Source organism: Helianthus annuus, chromosome 10 (genome assembly GCF_002127325.2).
Source record: "Helianthus annuus cultivar XRQ/B chromosome 10, HanXRQr2.0-SUNRISE, whole genome shotgun sequence".
In the NCBI taxonomy this organism is placed as follows: domain Eukaryota; kingdom Viridiplantae; phylum Streptophyta; class Magnoliopsida; order Asterales; family Asteraceae; genus Helianthus; species Helianthus annuus.
The window spans coordinates 32844035-32857026 of record NC_035442.2 but is presented as its reverse complement, the minus strand read 5'-3'; the positions used below and the strand labels follow the sequence as shown (position 1 = coordinate 32857026).

The window sequence follows — 12992 nt, the reverse complement described above, 5'->3', positions numbered from 1 at the left end:
AACCGGAACCGGTTCCTACAAGAATCGGTTCCATTCAAACTCAGTCAAAAACCGGGTATAGTTAAAAACTGGTTTCGGGTATAAAAAAACCCGATTACCCATCTCTATTTAAACCTATAATATAATATAATTCGTAAGTTGTATCCCCTTTTGGGCCCTAGTGGAGTAGGGAAGATCTAGTTGTTTAGTGGACCGAATACGGGAATAGAGCTTTTTTATTTATTTGACTTTCTAGTTGTACATGCGTATACACTTTGGGGGTGATTGGGATGCTCATCGAATAAATGAATTAACCCCAAACACTCCTTTTGTTACGGTAAAAATGGTCTTGTTTTTATAACTTTTATAGAAATTTTTGTTTTAATAAGAATTTATGAATTATATACTTAATTACTTATAACTATAGCACTTGCATTATATTTCCCTAAGTGCAATTAAAAAGTGCGTAACATAGATCATTAACAAACAAAAATGTAGCAATTTTTAGAAAAAAAAAATACGTTATTTATCGATACAACCAAATAAAAGCTATTAGGTTAAACTGCAGCAATATTTTTGGGAGTCTACATACAAAAATGAAAATTCTTAGGACTTACTAATAAGATTACAAACATATAACATATTAGCTCTAACATATTATTTGGACAATCATAGTTAACTAGAATGTAATCAATAGTTTGATTGGTATAAATAGTAATTCAAGCATAATTATATATTCTATTGACAATGAATAATACAACCAAAAAACACTCACCTATGTCTTAACTGTTGCAATGCCAGTCGTCATCCTACAGGCCATAATCCCTAATTTTTGCCACTTTTTATTGAATTTTATAATTCCAAAACGTGTCGGCACTAATGGCGTTAGATTCAATGGTTTTGCAGCGAGAAAGAAGATCTTCAAACTATTGCGGTTGCGAAGATTAAACAGGTAACTGGATAATTGGAATGAGCAAATGCGGATGAGTTTAACTCGGTGGAGAGGATTCGCGACGCTTTTGCTCCGTTTAAAAAGGAGAAATATAAGTACGTTTATAAGGATTATTAAGAAGTACTGAATCATTCTTACTCATTTAAGTATTTCTATAGTGGGCAGAGTGGCAGAACGTAGTGTCTCTATTAATTGGAACACGCTACTATTGAGTGATTTCTTAGAAATTAACTTGATTAATTTTATTTATTTAAGTTATGGGTAGAAAACACCTTAGATAGGTGCTATTCGTGCGGCTACACTGCCGCCAGTTCGGCGGGTAGCACCAGGGGGTAGGGGTTTGGAGTAGTAGAAGCCAATGCGGGCAGATGTAAAGTAACCGATGTTTTCCCAAGAACATGAACCACAACAGTCTCTTTTTCATGTGTTTTTTGATGGTTATGTGTTTTATACTAGGTTTGATAGAGATGGGTATATCCGATTCTTTTTAATAATCAGAACCGGTTCCAAACCGTACCCAGTTCTTGAATGAGTGTCAATGGAACCGGTTCTTGGTGTAACCGGTTCCAGTTCCTACCCGGGTTTTAACCATTAAAAATATTGTAGGAACCAGTTCCTACCTGGGTTTTGAACCGGAAAACTCACATTAAACCCGAACCGACCCGAGGAAAGATGCGTGGAAGGTTTGAGAATTGATTTTCGTTTTCTTTTATTTGATTTTGATAACTCGTTTCATTCATCTTTTATGTGTTATCAAATTATGAACTTGATTAACTCATCAAATGGCTTTCTTCTTAGTTTTAGTTTTCTTGTGTTCTTCCATGGCGCTAGTATATGAAAAAAAAACCCTAGCAGTGTATGGATTATATATGGGGAGTGGTTGTAAGCTGAGGGTTACAAGATACAACTCCTGTAGAATAAAGTACAAGTTGTTAAAGCTCTTTGCTTTGGATGTTGATTATTTTGATATGGGAAAGTACATTTACATTATATTTAATAGAATATATGATAATGTAATCTAAAGGCTAAAAATATATAAAAAAAAAAAAGCAAAAGATAAAACTCTACCACAAGTACTAAAGTTTTATCTTTTATGTATGAGTTGTCATTGTGTAAACAGCTGTTATCCTAGCTTAGGCTAGTAAACTAAATCTCAGTCTTGAAAATGCTATAATAAACCATTTCCTTTATTTTGCTCTACATCGCCATATCTCACCTCAAACACAACTTGCAGACATCAACTCCGGCTACCGGAAAAAGCTACAACCTATGTAATTTCACTCTTTTGTATTCATCCCAACGTCTCTACCGTCAGGCTGATGCTGGTTTTGGTCCGGGTACGAACCGAGTACGAACCTACGGGTAGGAACAGGATACGAACCGATTTTATTTATAAAATGTGGAACCGGGTTGGAACCAACGGGTTTTTTGAACCCGGAACCGGTTCTTCTATAAGACAGGTAGGAACTGGAACCGGTTCCAGGTTGGTTCTACTCGTTCAGGTCTGGAACCAGTTATTATGCCCATCTCTAAGGTTTGACTATGGTGTATTTATGATCAAATACGTGGACTTTTATAGCAAGGACATTGGTCTGTCTCAACCGGTGAGTTATTTTATATGCATTCTGTATGACTCATCCATCTTATCTATGAGGTTAAACTGAATACGGACTAAATCTTTGGTGTAGGAACACGTATTGAGAACTGCCATGGAGATATTGAGATTAGGAGCTGAATAACATTTGTTATGCTTTAAGCATGTGGTGTATATAATAATTTTCGCTGATTTGTATTCATCAAGTCACGGCAAATGACAAACTTAGTGGCGAGTTTCGTTAGTTAATGACGTTTGGTTAGTGTATGTTGTTTAGTTATATATAGATGATCCTCAAACTATGTTCCTGCTACATGAAATGAGGAATGTAGTAAAGCACTACAAAGATTTGATTCTTTTGGAACTTTGTTTTACTTGAATGAGGTAGATGCAGATTCTAAGGAGGGTGACATGGCTAAAAAAATGTTGTGCTCATTTCATAATCTAGGGACAAACGTTTCATATTATGGACATCTTTGTTTCAGTTTAATGGGGGTAGTCACAACATACCTTACGATGTGCTTATTTCAGAATCTCAGACGGTTTGGTTTAGCGCGCCGTAACGCACGCGGTGTTAAAATCTAGTTCACTCCAAAATCAAATAGATCTAGGCCTCAATTTCACTCTCCAATGCCGATTGTGATCCGATCTGTGTGGAATCACAACCAAGAGTCCGAATTGACCTAATCAATTCACTTATCAACGATTATCCATACGTTTCAATGGATACAGAGTTTCCATGAGTCGTTTTCTGCTCTAATTACCAGGTTTTGCGTCACCAAATCCCTAATGAATGCTACAATCTACTCAAATTGAACTTTGACGCGTTGAAATTGATTCAAGTTGGGTTGACTTTGACCGATTTTCGCAGGAATTTACCGTATCTTGGTAATAATAGTTACATATGGGAGTTCAATTTTAGGGAATATGACCCGTCACATGACCAGCACGCGTCAGAATCCATTGACTTGTTGAAGCGTCAAGGCGTTGATTTTGAGAAGAATTTAAACGAGGGAATTTACACAGTGAAATTTGGTGAGATGATGACGTCATCAGGGTTGGGGTGTAATGAGAACATGGTTTAAAAAGGCTTTCCGAGGCCCGCCTCGGCTGAGGCTATTAAAAAACGCCTTAAAGGCTTTGCCTCATAGGGGTCAAGTGAAACCTAGGCCTCAGTCATCCGAGGCTGTCCGAGGCGCTGAGGCTTAAGCCTCACCAGACCTTGTGAAAATGGAAAATTTTAGGTTTTTTGGACTTTTTTTTAGACCCATTTAGTTTTTATTAGGCTTAATTTGTAACACCCTGTGTGACAACCCTCCTAATTACATGTATCCGTACGATTAATTAAATGTTAGTTAAAGTGCTTGATGACTGTGCTGAATTACTTAACTGCTTTCTGATTACTGCGTCATACTTACATGTACTTGTTAACATACTAGTCTTGTGCAGAAAATTGACTAAGTAGTCATGTATGCTTTCCTAAGTGTTGGGAATTAAAAGTGTTACAAAAAGATACATAAAAGACACTAAACGAAACAACTTAGCACTTTAACGAACCGGTATCTAACCGAACAACCGGACATTATCCGGGACACCAAAATATTGCAAGAAACATTGTTTAATTATTTCTTGGCTAGTTATGATTCCCGTACACCATAACACTCACTAAATTCTCTAGTAACTAACTAAACTAAGCATACACTTGATTTTTAACTAGAATGTAACCATCTAGTTACAACTTACATCTAGACCCCCTCCCCCTAGCCTAGGCCGCCACCATCTCCACCATACCTCACACCATACTTGCAAGATTTGTTTCTATATTTTATGGGATTCTTGCTTGATCTAGTAACCAAAATATAGAGTTGGAAGATCTTATAAGTAAAGTCTATATCATTACCTCTCACTTCACTCAAGATCACACTCCATCTCCCTCACTCTCCTCTCTCCCTCTCGGCTCCATCAAGAACCGCCACCACCACCACCTTACAACCCTCATCCTTCCATTCCAAGCTTGTTTCAAGGTGCACAAAGGTAAATTAGAAGGTGTGGAACACTCGGATCTTGAAGGACCTCTCTAGTGTGCTTTTATTCATCACATTTTCATCTTGTTTCTTCCCTAGCTTTAAGCTAGTTGTAAGTCTCTTGTTAAACCTTGCTTACTTCATATTTTGGTGGTTAATAGATATATCATATTGGTTTATACAAGAACACTAAAAGAACACAAACATAAATCTTGAACATAAAGATATGTAATATGATGAAATAATGCTAGTATGATGTTTTCTTGTTTATGTTGATGATGGTACTTGACATGATAAATCTGAGTTAAATAAACTATAACCTGCTGAAAGTGATGTTAAATGTCGTTGTTGATCATTAAACATGTTAACGGAACAAATAGAACTTGCGTTAGAACGCTATAAACTGAAAACAGCTTCTGTCCAAACATTTACAGCCAATTTCAGTTGGCTGTAAACAGGTCGATACTTATCGAAAAACTGACTTTCTTGAGTCTATAACGTGTTATTTCGAAATACGGTTCTAATGGCACTGGAATCATAATTTTTGGACTTCGTTTGCTATTTTTAAAAGGGGCATTTTTCACAGCAGCAAAAGCTGTGTTTTTACTGCAGAAAATGTGTGCTATGTTTTTCGTCATAACTTGAAATCGGTGCAGAATTAGCTCATGAAATATGTATTGTAGATGACCATTGATGTCGTTGTAATTCTCCCACTGGAATTTCATCAATCGGACTTACGACGAATTTTAAATGAATTATTCCGTGGACTGCAGTCAGAAAGTGATGAGTCTAATTGCAGTCCGGTAAATGATTTTTTATAAAATTTTGGTAATGAATTGGATCCCGATATTTTTACATAGTAATATTTGGATTGTTTAAAACATTCTGTAAAAGTTTGGTAATTTTTGGAGTAAGTTAACTATTTTATTAAAATACCCGAAAACAGTCCAGTTTTGGATGTTCAAGCTGAAACAATATAACTAGTTATTTGCATGTCTAAATGTCAGTTATGTTATCCGATAATGATCTAACGTGTTACATGTCAATGAAAGTGTTATGTGCAATATCGTATGCTTGCTCTTGAGTAGCTATAAGTGGAATGTTTATATGGGCGTGAACTATTAAAGTGAGTGCATGTTATGTGGTAGATGTGTGTAGGAACTTCGTGCTTATTTGAAGTCACTAATAAATTAAGTGGTAATCATACTAGGACGTGATTGACCAACATCGATTGTTAGCTATTTTATAGAGTCAAACCGAGCAACCAAAGGTGAGTTCACACACTTTCTAAGGCATGGGATTCCCGGTGGTTGGGAATGGGTTAAAGAATTAAAACGAAACCTACATATCTTCCTTGGGTAGGATATGTACCACCATCCTCCATGGGTAGGATGCCAATATTAATCCTGCGTATTCTCCTTGGGTAGAATACGTACATTCGTCCTCCTTGGGTAGGACAACCTTAAAACCTACTAGACAAAACTCTATCATTAAGTCCCTCATTTTATATCGACTTAATCGCCCAGGCCAATGGCGAGCGGGTCATTAGTTAATAGCGCTATTAGGTTTAACAAACATCACACCGTGCCAGTCGGGCGGGCGTGTACTAATGGACTATGGCAAACTGTCAATGATGATAGACATTGACGTAGGGCACAACTATTGTTCGTCAGTTTTCGATATGGTAACGGTCTAGTGGTTCACACGGGGAAGCCCCCACGGGTCATGGTTTGGGAAAGAAGGAATTGGTTAATCATATTTACAACTATGGGGTAACCCCCACGACAAGTAAGCCAACTAAACGAAAACCATGTTTTTGAAACAACTTAAAACGAACACCCAACTGTGAACTCACTCAACTTTGTTGTTGACTCGTTGTTACATGCCTTACAGGTCGTTAGATGCTTACGGAGCTTGCACGAGGAAGAGGTCGTTGTGAGATATGGACTGTTATGTCCCGTGCTTAACATTTGAACTTTATGAACTTATAAGACTTATGTTTTGGTTTCACGTTTTATGCTTCCACTGTTTAATTTGAACTTGGTTAACTAGCTTTTAATCACCAATTATATTGTGTGGTTGGATTCTATCTATCTTAAATACATTGTTCAATATGATTGGTGGCTTGATTCTGGTCATGTCACGCCTCCAAGCGGTGATACTCCGCATGTGGATTTTGGGGGTGTGACACCCTGCTTTTTCGTACTTTCCTTAATTAGAAGGATCGTCTTGTGTTTCTACTTTTGGAATCTTGTATTCTTGTATTTCGTCTTTTCGTTGTATCTTTGTAAATCCCGAGACTTGGATCATAATAAAATGCAATTACCTCTTACAATTTATACTTTATTCATTCATATATGCTTGTACGTTTGAATTCATTGTACATCGAATCCTTATTCATAATTCATGTGAAAACGTGCTAAACTTGCAAATACATACGCATACGATACTTATTTACGATACATATACTTAACCATACATGTCCATACTTGTATATTAATGATACTTAAAAACCCCTAATATTATGCTTTTATTACACAACGATTAATCATCCAATACGTGACATATACTTGTTACTTGCAAACATGTTACATACTTATACATCACACTTTTTGTCTAGTTAAATCGTGTTTTATTTCATGTTATACCTTGTTACAAGTTAGGGGAACATTGGTATATATTATTTACATAACTTAATAAGCAAATTACACCTTATAATGTTTTAAAAATAATAAAAAGGAAAAGGGGCTGCCTAAATCAGCGACCAGATGGTCCTTGGGCTGAGTTTTGGGGACTTTTTTCAATGTTTAACCCCTTCTAAACACTTCCAAAGCCCAACCCATTGAAACCCTAATCCCTTCCCTATATAATAAGCACTTCCCCATCCTTTATCCTACTTTTACCACTCTCAAACACACTCAAAAACCCTCCCAAACACAGCTGAGTTTCAACAACATTTCAGAAAGTTTCAAACACACTCAAAAACACTCACAAACATGTTTTGGAAGAAAACTCATGTTTTCTTCATACATTCCTATGTCCTTATGCCACTAATCAAGACTATGATTAGGTGTGCTTAAAAGTGTAACACCTCGAAATTTTGTGTTCAATAAATAAATGACACGTGTCAAATACGACAAAATATTATAAACCCGGAATTAAATTAAGATATGCGGTAGGATTTAGAATATGTCGACATGTTAATTTTATACCTCTGAGCGACTTCGACTCTATAAATCCCGAGACCCCAAGCGAATTTATAAGCACCTAATCTTAATCGGGTCATTATTAATAATCAAAAGCATCCAAGTTGTTAAATTGGGTCTTAAGAAAAATGCAACACAAATAATTAGTTATGCAAACCCATGACCCATTATAAAATCTGATCAAGCATGGGTTAAATAGGGCCTTATACTGACATATCCCATACCCAAAATTATATAATGTAAGATGACCGTTCAATGCATGAAAGGTTATTTTTTTGCCACTGATGATCGTTTACGGACCGTAAGGGTTATGCCTTACGAACCGTAAGGAGGGTGAAGGGGTAAAAGTTTTCCGCCACAGGCTTACGGATCGCAAGGCCCAAGCCATACGGTCCGTAAGCGATGCCCAGCGACAGATAGTTGGCTGTTGGCTGTGTAAAACGGTAAACAATAAATGTAGAGATCTTCCAAAGATATGGGCGACCTCTAAACACCTCCTAGACATCAGGGGACACTTGTTGATCATCAAGAACCCATTTTAGGCCTTGTTGTCATGATCACAATGGATCAAAGTGCCTATAAAAGGCCTCATTGTGCAACAAGTTTCCTCACACCTTGTTCTGCATTCATTGATCACTTCTGGAGCTCAACATTCCTCTCAAGTGTTCTCTAATTAAGCTTAGGACTTCAGTAAGTATTCAAGTCCTTTCTAAATTGAGTTTAGCTTGGTTATTTAGCTAGAAATCAAACCGTCGTAATTACGGTTTGACTTCGAGATTAGTCTACAATGGCTCAGTCATATCTCGAATTTAAAATATTTATGTGTTGGTATTTATGTGGGTAATAAACCCCTAAAAGGGTTCCCTCTGATCACCACTCTAACTAGTTTAAATGTCGAGTCAAACGTGCTTAGAAAAAGTCAACATAAAGCTATTTTGCGATTTTACATGTAATCTGTAATGTAGACAGTATGCAACCTGTTTGAACACTCATAAAACATGATAATAAGTATATTAACACGTCTAAGCTTGTTTGATCCGGCCATTTGCTATATTGACCCGGTTCGGAGCCGAATATCGCAAAAGTTTGACTTTTGCTTTGACTTCAGTTCTGACCCGTTAAAGTTCGATTTAGATATGCCTTAGGACTCTCTTAGGACCAGGTTACATGATGGTATAACCCTCTGTGACCGGTTCGTTGTTTGTCCGAGTCTTTTACGCGTTTCCGTTAATTGCTTAAAAGTTGACCGTAACGCCCTTTTTAAATTAAAACAAGGATTTCGGACATGTGAAGGAATCATAACCTTAGTTACTGATTTCTAAACATGTCCCTAAAATTTCATGTCAATCCGAGGTCCAGAATAAGAGTTATGCTAAATAGCGCAAATTACGGAACTTTAGTAATTTAATAGCGCAATTAGCATAACGCCTATCTAAACCCAGATTTCGACACCAAACCTTTTACTCACTGTTGTAAAATAATATTTTGGGATTTTTAAAGATTTTTAATTATTTTTAACCTGCTCATAACCTGCGGTTATGGCTACGGTTCGGTAAATACCGAATATGCCCTTTTCGGCCATAACTTGAGTTCTACAAGGTCTTTTGACCCGATTCCAGTTGCTACTGATTTTAAATAATAAATAAAGTATTTTAGACTTTATAAACTGTTCGGGGAACTCAGATTTCCTGTAGAACTCTAAAAACATCTTTTTAATCTTTAAAAAGACCGAAATACCCCTACGGGGCATAATATCAACTTAAACTCGTTACGGGCATTATGGAAGGTATCCTACTGATACCACAACCTCTTTAAAGTATATTGACTTAGGAAAACGGTGTAGGACTCTTACGGTTACCCGTTGCGCCTTTTGCGCGCACGGCTCGGCTTATGTAACTAGTTTACATAAATTAGCCGATACGGGTCAAACCATATTGTTTTGACCCCAAAATCCAGAGTGTGAATATTAAAACCATATAAAACAAGCCTTCAAACTTGTTGGGTCAGAATCACATTCCATTCCCGGTTTTCGCCTTTCACGCGAGTAAACCGTATCTATCCTTTGAAACTGACCGGTCTAGGCTACGGCTAATATAAAGACCCGTTAGGATTCTAATAGGTTATTTTAAAACCTTCGTTCCAGAATAGGAGCCCAGTAAAAGATATCTGTGATTTAATCAATTAAGGACTATACTTGCAAAGGTAAATACTTTTAACTTATTTTCCGTTATACGGGCTTGGGTTACGGTATATAGCATACCGCTTGATCGGGCAATTGACCCCAACTCATTTGTAGTTGGGTATTATCAATGTGACTCGTTTAAACAGTCTTGTTACTTAAAAACCTTTGGGGGTTAATGACCATGTCCCGGATATCCTTGGCAGCATTTTACGAAATGGCCACGACCTCGACATCCGAGTGTAGGCGTACACTCGGCATTATGTCTATTATTATAAAGGTATAGCCGTTGGTTACCCGCCACGGTTTATGCCATGTGGTGTGTCTATTAATCTTTAACCCGGTTTTGACCCGGGCTACTGAACGCATAAGAAACATGTAATTCGTTCACAAGATTATATATTTAAATAATTCTCCCAAGTTATAAAAGAGTTTGTGCCTTGTGCATTCAAATCAATTTTATTAAACATTTTACAAAAGTGTCGGTTGAACGTATTTACCAGTGTAAACTGACGTATTTTCCCAAAAAGATTAAATGCAGGTACTAAACGTAATCGGCTGGCTATAGCTCCTTAGCATCTTAAAGAGTCTCGCAAGCTTTTGATGCCTTGTCTGTTGAACAATATTTTTATGTATTAACTGATCCCCTGTGGATATTACTTTATGCTTCCGCTGTGCATTCATATAATTGTATGGTTTGACTATATTGTTGCCAACTACGTCACGGTAATCCCCCACCGGGCCCACCGGTGAGACACGTGGAAATCGGGGTGTGACAGGTTGGTATCAGAGCCAACGTTGAGTGAATTAAACACTATCTTAATGTGTTTAATCTCAGTGACACAATTGCACATACTTGAGTCTAGACAAGAACCTAGGACAAATTCGAATTGTTATTCCAAGTTTGTCTTTTTATTATTATTATTATTATTATTATTATTATTATTATTATTATTTAAAGTTTTGAAAGCAGGAAAATGCCACCTGCAATCAGACGAGGAGGAGGAAGAAGAGGCAGAGGAACGACCATCAAACACTCGAGCTCCTTCCAGCACAAGGAGTGAAGAACCCCAGAGACGGAGAAACCTTTTTGAACCTGCTCGACATTCTACCTCGCATAGCTCGACGCCATCGTACCGTCACTTGTTCGGGCCAGAATCCGAAAATAATCCCAATAACCCTCAACCATCCTTTTTACAGCGATCTGCATCGCACCGTGCTTTTGATGATCCCACTCCTTACTTCAGAGGTCAGTTTAACCCAGCAGATTACATTCAGGAGCGTGCAGGCTTTGTCCCGTTAGGACCACAGGATCACTTCTCAGATGTCACACCCCTTTTCTGCGGCGGAAGCACGAGGTGTGATCATGAAAGGTTCTCATTGCATACGAAAGGTAAACATACTATATGCTCGAAAATAACTTTAAACATTACATTACCGAAAACATAAGTCAAGTGTTTACAACACATGATAGCATATTGTCTTAAAAGTTACAACTTTATTTAACGATAAACAAAGCGACATCCACGAGCATGCGTAGGACCACGCGCACATCCACCTTTAGTTACCTGAAATACATGTGAGTTTTGGAAAAACATCAACATAATGTTGGTGTGAATTCATGCAGTGATTGTTTTTGAATGTTTAATATCCTTGAATGAAAACATAGTATAAAACTGGTAGAATGAATGAATGTTTGAATGTAACTCGTAAAACGTATGTATAACTGGGTACTATGACTGTTTGAATGTGTGAGTTTTGCTAGTGGTTTGCAAGGCCACTAACATATGTCACGACATAGGAAGCCACCAAACCTAGGCATTTTTGTCGACTTGACTGAGACACAGAAGCACTCATTGGTAGAAGTAGGCCAAGAGTGGGGTTGCCTGAAACCCATTAGATCTAACCTTTTGTTCCGCGGTCTGAATGTATACGTTGATTAATGGTGCTTATGGTACCCTATTCGAGACATGGTCTGGAATGTTTCACTTGAATGTTTTTGTACCCATCATAACATATGCAAACAATATTCAATTTGTGACATGTATTTCACCCCCGAAGTGTAAAACAAAAACAGTTAAAGAAAAGGGGGAGCATGAACTCACAACTTTGCGTTCCTTGCGTCGTAAACTTCACCGGATTTGCTTAATTAACGTCGTAACCTATACGCGTTTTCTTATCGTTAGTCACTAGACTTGCGTCGCACAAGTTCAGTCACTCACTTTTGTGTATATTTTCTTGTGTTAAAAATATTTTATATTTTTAACTAAATGTCTTACTTATATTATTTTCTCACAAATAAATGTAAGTCTTTTGTGTTTTGTACTTTGCACCCGAATTATGTGTCTAGTATATTGTATGTGTATCTTCATGTTTATACTCCTCATGAGTATTTAGTGTATTTTTTTACGTCTTAATACGCTAGCATGTATAACACATATGGTATACACTTAGCACAAAAGTTGGTGATAAATAATATATATATTTTTCTTTCAAAAATGCATACTTATATCCCTTTTTATGCTTGAAGAAATCCTCATTTCTTATCACCAAAAATTAGGGAAACCTTGGTAATACTCTTAAATACATTTTTAGGGAATAAGTTTCTCAAAAAACTTATATTTTTCTAAGTGTCAAGATTTATAAAAATTTTGACAGAGTTTCCCCTAAAAATGGAGGTTTCCCATGTTTTCAAAACATGTGTTTATTTTCTTTTAAATCGTCAACAATCATCAACAACAATTATCAACAATAATCATCAACAACAATCACTAATTTTCCCCATTTCATGAACTTGAATACTTACCAAAATTGTGTAGTAACTTACTAGCACATTTAGTAAGTCTTGTTATCTTTATAAATAAGTTTGATTTCTTAAAAACCTTATTTTTAAAGAATATGAAGTTTCACAACTTCTAGTCAGTTTTTACGAAAATTATTTCTTTGCTAAAAACTTTTGTTACACAAGTGTCCACACACTTGTTTGTTCACAAAAATCACTTTTGTTTGTGTAAGATCCGGTTTAGAACATGTGATTTCTTTTGACGCTTGGTCTTTT

At 36.7% G+C, this 12992-nt stretch overlaps 1 pseudogene; it reads left to right on the top strand.

Annotated features, from left to right (window-relative positions):
* Nucleotides 1-2183: 2183 nt before the first annotated feature.
* The window catches only part of LOC110881240, a 30716-nt pseudogene continuing 19907 nt past the window's right edge, over nt 2184-12992 (top strand).